A 7,769-nucleotide genomic window follows, 5' to 3' on the forward strand; every position below is an offset into this window, starting at 1 on the left:
TTAAAAAATAATATTAAATTAATCAGAATTTTTAACTTCTTATCAAATTCTGTTAAAGTATTTTCATTTTGCAATAAAAGTTTTCTTTTCTATTTTTTTTTCAAAAGTTGACTTTTTCATGAAAATTGATACAGTGAAATAAAACTACCATTTCTAAGTATCATTTTTATATATTTTCTAAGTATCATATGCAGGGTTTGATGTTTTTTTAATTAAACTGCTGTTTGTAGAAAATGCAACACCATGAAGGAATCATCAGAATCAAATGAAATATTATTTTAATAATGGATATAGGATATTATGCAAATTAATAAAGTTTCAGAGCCATCGCGCGTGCGTGGCGCGCGCAGCGCCCTCTGAATTGATGCTGAAAGCGTATAAATAAAGTGCTGTAGCGGGACGTTGAAAATAGTCTATGATTATTTGTTAGTGGCAAACGTTTAGTGAGACCTGAGTATGCCTCCACGACGGAAGAATAAGAAATTCAAGCAACTTACGGAGTTTGAACGAGGGAGGATAATCGGCCTTCGAGAAGGAGGATTTTCCTATCGCGCAATAGCAGCTCGTATGCAGCGGAACAGTTCCACAGTGATGCGAGTTTGGAAGCAGTGGACCGACGAGCACCGAACAACTCGAAAAACAGGCACTGGACGACAGAAGGTGACGTCAGAGCGCGATGATCGACACCTGCTCCGCATGGCGGTGAATGATCGCACAGCTTCCTCCAGGCAGCTGGCAGCACATTGGTCTACTGCTACAGGTGTACAATTGTCGGCTTCGTCAATTCGTCGTCGTCTGCTGCGCCGTGGATTGCGTGCAAGGGTGCCATTATACAGGATTCCCCTCACGGCGGATCATCGACGGCTGCGTCGGCAGTGGGCTCTTGAGCACAGAGACTGGCGAGCTGATTGGCACCAAGTTGTCTTTTCAGATGAATCACGCTTCAATTTGTGGACCCATGATGGCCGTGTTCGTGTTAGACGTTATGCCGGTCAACGCTGCCTTCCTGAGTGTATTATTGAACGACATAGTGGTCGAACACCCGGAGTTATGGTCTGGGGTGCGATTTCGTATCATGGACGATCCAATTTGATACGAATTGAGGGTAATCTCAATAGCAACAGATACGTCCGTGAAGTGCTACAGCCCGAAGTCGTTCCTTTCCTTCAAGGCATCCCTGGAGCTATCTTTCAGCAGGATAATGCACGCCCACATGTTGCGCGGACTGTTAGAGACTTCTGTTCAGCACAACGCATGCAACTTCTTCCTTGGCCTGCTTATTCGCCGGATATGTCGCCTATTGAGCACGTGTGGGATATGGTTGGTCGGCGTCTCACTCGTGATCCGCGTCCTGCAGTTTCCAAAGACGAACTTTGGTTGCGCATACAAGCGATATGGAATTCTCTTCCTCAAGCAGATATTCAACATCTGTTTGACTCCATGCCACGTCGTATAGCAGCACTTATTGCAGCGCGTGGTGGCTGCACCAAATACTGATTTCGGACGCTTAATTTGTTTCTTTTGTTTTGAAAATTTCATCATTTATTTGTATCAGTACAAGTCGTTTCTGCATTAAATTTCATTTGATTCTGATGATTCTTTCATGGTGTTGCATTTTCTACAAACAGCAGTTTAAATTTGAATGTAAAGTTTATTGATTCTTGGTTCTAATCGATTATATGGTACTAAACTTCAACTAATCACGTAAATAGAACTGGTGCATTAAATTAAGTTTTTGTCTAATTTGACAGTATTCTATTAACACCTCCTAGAAAAGAGAAGGCCTAAGCACGGATCAATTTAGAAGTCTGATGTAACGTGCATAATTTGCGCAGTGGAGGAAGAAAAAAGCAAGCTGTCACTACGTTTGGGCTACTTAGCAGCGTAGTGTAGGAAAACGCGAAAGATGTCATTACGTTTAGACTACAGGCAGAGACCTAGGAGGCATTGATTCTCTCCAGTTGTGGTTAATTTTTAGTAGTAAGACTCAACAATTCATACTATAACAAAAAATAATCAATGTCACCAATTTTACCTTTAAATAGGTAAATAAATTTGCTGCAATATTCATACAAAATATGTCATCTCTGTTATACTGGATACATGATATTTCATGTAGTTTACTACTATGTCTCTCAAAAATGACCGACAATTTTGCAAAAATCAGAAGAAAAATGCAAAAGAGAAGGATAGAAAAATGCATGGTTCGTGTACTCTGCTTTGGAAACTAGTTATTTCTTCACAATATTTCAAAATTTGATGTGTTCGTTAATCGGAGCTAATTCTGAAAATTACATAATTATGTTTGTAAAAATATCATAATTTGCAGCAGCATCTTTGCGCAGTTAAAGGATAAAATTCGTTGTAATGACTTGAAATGCTGCAGAAAACATTGTTTTGACATTTTTCAGCCAGAAATGCCATCTGCTGACTTACTTTGTAACTAATTTTGAAATTTGGTGAGAGTAAGTAAATGGTTTTCTAGATAAAACGCAACAAACTATATATCTATGTCTTTTCGTTTTTCCATAGTTGAGGTAGCCTGTATCATCGTGTTTTTCTCAAAACGTTACTATGAAGTAATTAGCAAGAATTTTCAAATGACTTCCGGAAAATTAGCCCCTATGATTTAAAACATGTTTCTGAATCAAACTAAAAACGTTTTTAAATTTTTTCAAAATTTTATATACTTTTAAAGATAGCCGTATTTACATTAAATTTTCTTGATTAGAAGAAATTCAATCCATTATTTCCTTATAGCTAAATAGAAATACAATATCTTTCCGAACAGACAAATCTGTAGTGAAGCTTAGTGAGACGTATTTGCATTGAATTTTCTTGATTATAAGAAATTGAGCTTATTATTTTCGTAAAGCTAAATAGAAATATAATAATTTTCGTAAAAGAACAATTCTACTTTCAGTTTAATAATTCAAAATTTTTCCAGATTAAGTGACATTCTGGATCCCGATTTTCTCTTCACTATTGCAGAACAAATATATATATATATATGCATACATACAAAAAAAAAAAAAAAAANAAAAAAAAAAAAAAAAAAAAAAAAAAAAAAAAAATAGCTACAGTCTGTCTTGACTAAACTACCAGGAGACTGTTTTATCCAACAATACATATTCTGTCTGGAAATCTCGGGTTTCAACCATAGTTTACATATTTTTCTCCTTTCAAAATGTCTTAGTACATCAATTGTTATGTTCTGTGGACTGGGATATTCATTTACATGAGATGTTATGTTTTTCATAAAAGTCAAAAGTTTTAGGGCTTTATTTTGGATTCTGATTTATTTTTTAATATGAGTCACAATGCAAATAGTCTGAGAGCCATATTTTTAAATGATAATTTTCGTTACTTATTAAATCTCTACTGAAATTAATTATAAGGTTTGTTAAGGTTAGCTAATTTTTTTGTAAAATCGTTTTTATCTAGCAAATAGAAAATTCGATTTTAATTATAGCATTTAAGAAGGTAACATATTTAATTTTAAGTTAGAAATAATGATACAATTATCTTTATATAGTATGTGATTATTTTTTGAGTCAATTTTATTAATGTTTGTTATAAATTAATTAATTGAGGGGGTGCTAGTTATGGCATTGACCACGTTCCTTATATAGCTGAATCCTTTTCTGCTTTTCTCTAGATAATCAAAACCTCTGTTTAAAAGCCGTAATAGATACTCCTAGTGTTCCTTATCATCATTTTATGTCTATTTAGGTTAAGCTAGCTAGACAATAAGGCTTTGGTTGCCTATTACGTGTTTTTGTTAGATCTCTATTGTTTTGCTTTGCTAAGTCTTTTTTGTTGTAAGGATATTTCGAAATTTTTTCAAGGAAGCTTTGGTATTTTACTCAGTTTTTGACTATATTTTGAATGATTTTATCGTTGATGTCAATGTTCCTTATCCAACTATTTTTTTGAAATCTTGCAAAACTTTTTTTTTCTACTCTAGTTACTGTAACCGAAAACATTTTTATGCGAACTGATTTATTTGAACTGAAAGTGTTTTTATGTAAGTTTTTTTCTCTATATTTGAAAGCTTTCATTCACTAAAATACAATCATGAGCGTTCGGAGGAGACATTTTAAATATGACAATTAACAAGTGCTACCTATAAGCAAGGTTTATAAATCAGTCTCAAAAAAGTATTTTCTCTCAACTAACCTGTGTGGTTTTAACTAATATGATGGGTAGCTGCAATTTGGAAATTATGATTTTAACATTTTACTGGAGAGAGCGGTCAAAAGTTTAACCCCTTTAATGTTAATTTTACTTTTTGTGTTATTAGTCATATCGGTAGAACTTATCACTCAAATTTAAAAAAAAGAGGAAAAGAAATCATCTTGCATCCATTTATGAGACTTTATCAATTAAAAATAATTTTATTCAAAAATAATTTTTCTCAAAATTTTATTCTGGTCTAAAAAAAACAGAAAATGGTATTTAAAAATGGTCTAAAAAGTTTTGATTTTTAAATTTACAAAATTAAGTGAAATTAGTTTAATACTTATTGAGAGAGAAGCATTATGACTTATACTAGGAAATACAAAATCAAAACAATTTCTCATTTCTCGCTATCTGTTTAACTTATGCCATGTAGGTTTTGAATTAAGCCAGTAAGAATTATATTAATTAAGAATGTAAAAAACTTCTAATTTGCAATCAAAATTTTTTTAGGCCACTTCTCAAAGGAAATGAACAATTGAGTTAGCAGCAATTAATTCTGAGTTCGATTGTTCTTTATGCTATTTGCATTAAATAATCACTTCTCATGAAATATACTTTTCTTTTAAAGAAAATTAACCCTATAATAACTTTCATTGAATTTTAGGATATCAAATTGTCTTCAATAAATTTACGAGAAATATCATTGGCTTCGCTTACGTTACAATTTTCGGATATTCCTAGATGTATATAATTAATTTATATGTTTCATAAGTACGTTTCGGCGATTTCTGAAAAACACAAATTGGTCTCACTCTTCAAATATAGCTTTAAAAGTCCATTATAAAGTTTAAATTTTTGCTTAAATAAAAATCACATGCTTCATTTATATGATTATATGTTTTAGGTAAGCTTTAAAAAGATGCAAAAATATTGGTCTGAATTTTTTTCTCCTGTAAATTAAAACTATAATATTTCAATTTCATTAATGAGAAGGCTGATGCTTCAACTTCTTCTTTTTTTAAATTTAAGCAGTTTTTTATATGCTTAGCTCTAAACCTTATCTTTAAAGCAAGCTTATTTTTTACGAGAGAGCGATTCGTCTTTATTGCACACGTTACAGAAATTAATTTTTTCAACTTCCCAGATATGCCATTTTTTTTAGCAATTATTTCTTCGATTTTAGCTTTGTTTTATGTATACGACTCTGCATTCATAAAATCGTTAAAAAGGTACACCTATGTAAAATCTCCAGTAAATATTTTAATAATTGATATCATTTCTCTTTTAAGCAGCTTTACCTGCATCATAAAATAATTTTTACTGCAAAATAATGTTCTAAGTAAAATATTTTTAAGCAATATTTCAGTAAGGTTTCACATCTTTTTCTGAATTGCAGTTTAAAAATAAATATTAATGATTGAAGCTAATTTATTTTTTTATACCATACTTGAATTGTACATCTTAAAACTGTACTACAGAGGAATCAAAATATGCTTTATGGACATAATAGACTCTATTAAGGGACATATGCTTATGGATAATGTGTCAATATATTAAAAGAAAAACTGTTAAATGCTTTATCAAAATTTATAATTTATATAGGTTGATTAAAAAATTTCGACTTAACTATACAGTACTTGACTTAGTATTCATTACTCATAGTACGAATGTTGGTTACGTGCCGTACCCAGTTGTTAATAATTAATGGCAAATCTTATATAATAAAGAAAACTTAGTGGAAAGAAAGGAACACTGTTTAATAAATGTTAAAAAATGAATAAAATAAGCAATCGTTAATCCATAGGTACTGTATTACACTGGGGTACAAATTTGTGTTTTGCATTTATGCAAATACTTGATATTGCCTACTTCGGGTGTTGATTTCAAATCTGAAATTAGTTTTGCACCTGAAGCTAAAGATTTTTTTTATATGGCATTTTTAACTTATTTTTTGTCGAAATGTATTAGTTGAAAAACTTTATATAATAAAAGGGGCGGATAAATATTGCATCAAACTTGTCAGGGAGTTATCATCAGAATTAAAACTGTTTAAAAACCAATGCCCAGAAATGTCATTGTACGCGGCTGGGGGCGCTTTCCTATAATGATCTATTTTGAAATACATGAAGAAACAATTCATTATGGGGAAACGCCCCTAGCGGCATATGACAATATTTCTGGGTATGAGTTTCTATGCAATTTTAACTCTGATGATTTGGCAGTTGGAAGATTGAGGCAGCATTTATTCGGCCCCCAGTTATATATAACGTTCCTTAGCTTGTACATTTCGACGAATTTTGGCAAGGTCAACTGGAGTTAGAAAGAGAGGCAGACCCCGACTGAGATGGGCGGATTACCTCCAAAGGGACTTTACCACAATCAAGGTCAGAGATTGGAAAGCCGTGGCACGCAGAAGAAAGGACTGGTGCAGTCTTCTTGAGAAAGCCAGGGTCCACCCAGGACTGTCGAACTACTGATGATGATGATGACATTTCGACGAAAATGGACTAAAATTGTCATTGAAATATAGAGTTTGGTGAGTGAAACCAATTACAGGTTTGAAATCAGCTATAAAAAATAATAATAATAAAAAAAAGTCTGAGATTTCTTAAAAAATCTCAAATAACAGGGAAAAAAAAATTGTTCCACAGTGTTATCCAGTATCGTGTATCGACAGGTACTGGATTATTATGGAAAAGAATGAGTCATCTACAAGGGCGAAAGGGAGGTCTAATGAATGTGCATAATCAAGAAATTTTTGTTGTTCGAATTTTTTGTCTCTGGATATAAAAAGTAATTTTTCCTCCTTAAATTTTCACTTTTTTGTTGTGAAAATTAAGAACACGGCAAAAGTTCGTTGATTGTTTTTAAAATCATTATTTTACAATATTTCTGAATTTATTATTTTTCATCAATTTTTCAAATATCGTTATTTAAAATAACAACAATATATTTTTGTTGTTGGCATTATATTTAAAATTATTAGTTCACTTTTAAGAGGAAATATTTATGAATTATTTTTAATATTCTATATTTACAACAAATATGATTTTTAACTTGATATGAGAAAAAAATGAGGCATTTCAATAGAGGGGATTGTAAACAATGATAGAGGGATAGGAAACCCTGGTGCACTCTTTCTCTATTCTATTACAACGATGTAATAGTGGAAATTTTCTCTTATTTAACTCTACGGTAGTTATAAAACAACTACTCAGGAAAAAAGTTTTTTTTTTTTTGCAGACATAATTGATTAATTTTAAAATTGTAAATGGGTGGAAACTTAGATGGTAACTTTATAGCTTCGAATCTGTTTGTCATCTGAAAAAAAGTGGGTGTTTAGGTTCTAATATGAAAACATCTGTTAATACAATATTTCTGGAGAAAAAAAAGTTGATAAATTTAGAAAAACTTTTTGATGGTGCGACACAGATCTTCGTTGGGTTGCAGTGTTTCAATGTAGTTCCCTTTTTCTTTTTTTTTTTTTTTTAAAGAAAGATAGAAAGAAGCTTTTTTTATTTATTATTTTTTCTTTATGTTGGATGTATATGTGCATATTTTTAGTATTCCTCTTTATTGATACTTTC

Source organism: Parasteatoda tepidariorum, chromosome X1 (assembly GCF_043381705.1).
Source record: "Parasteatoda tepidariorum isolate YZ-2023 chromosome X1, CAS_Ptep_4.0, whole genome shotgun sequence".
Taxonomy (NCBI): domain Eukaryota; kingdom Metazoa; phylum Arthropoda; class Arachnida; order Araneae; family Theridiidae; genus Parasteatoda; species Parasteatoda tepidariorum.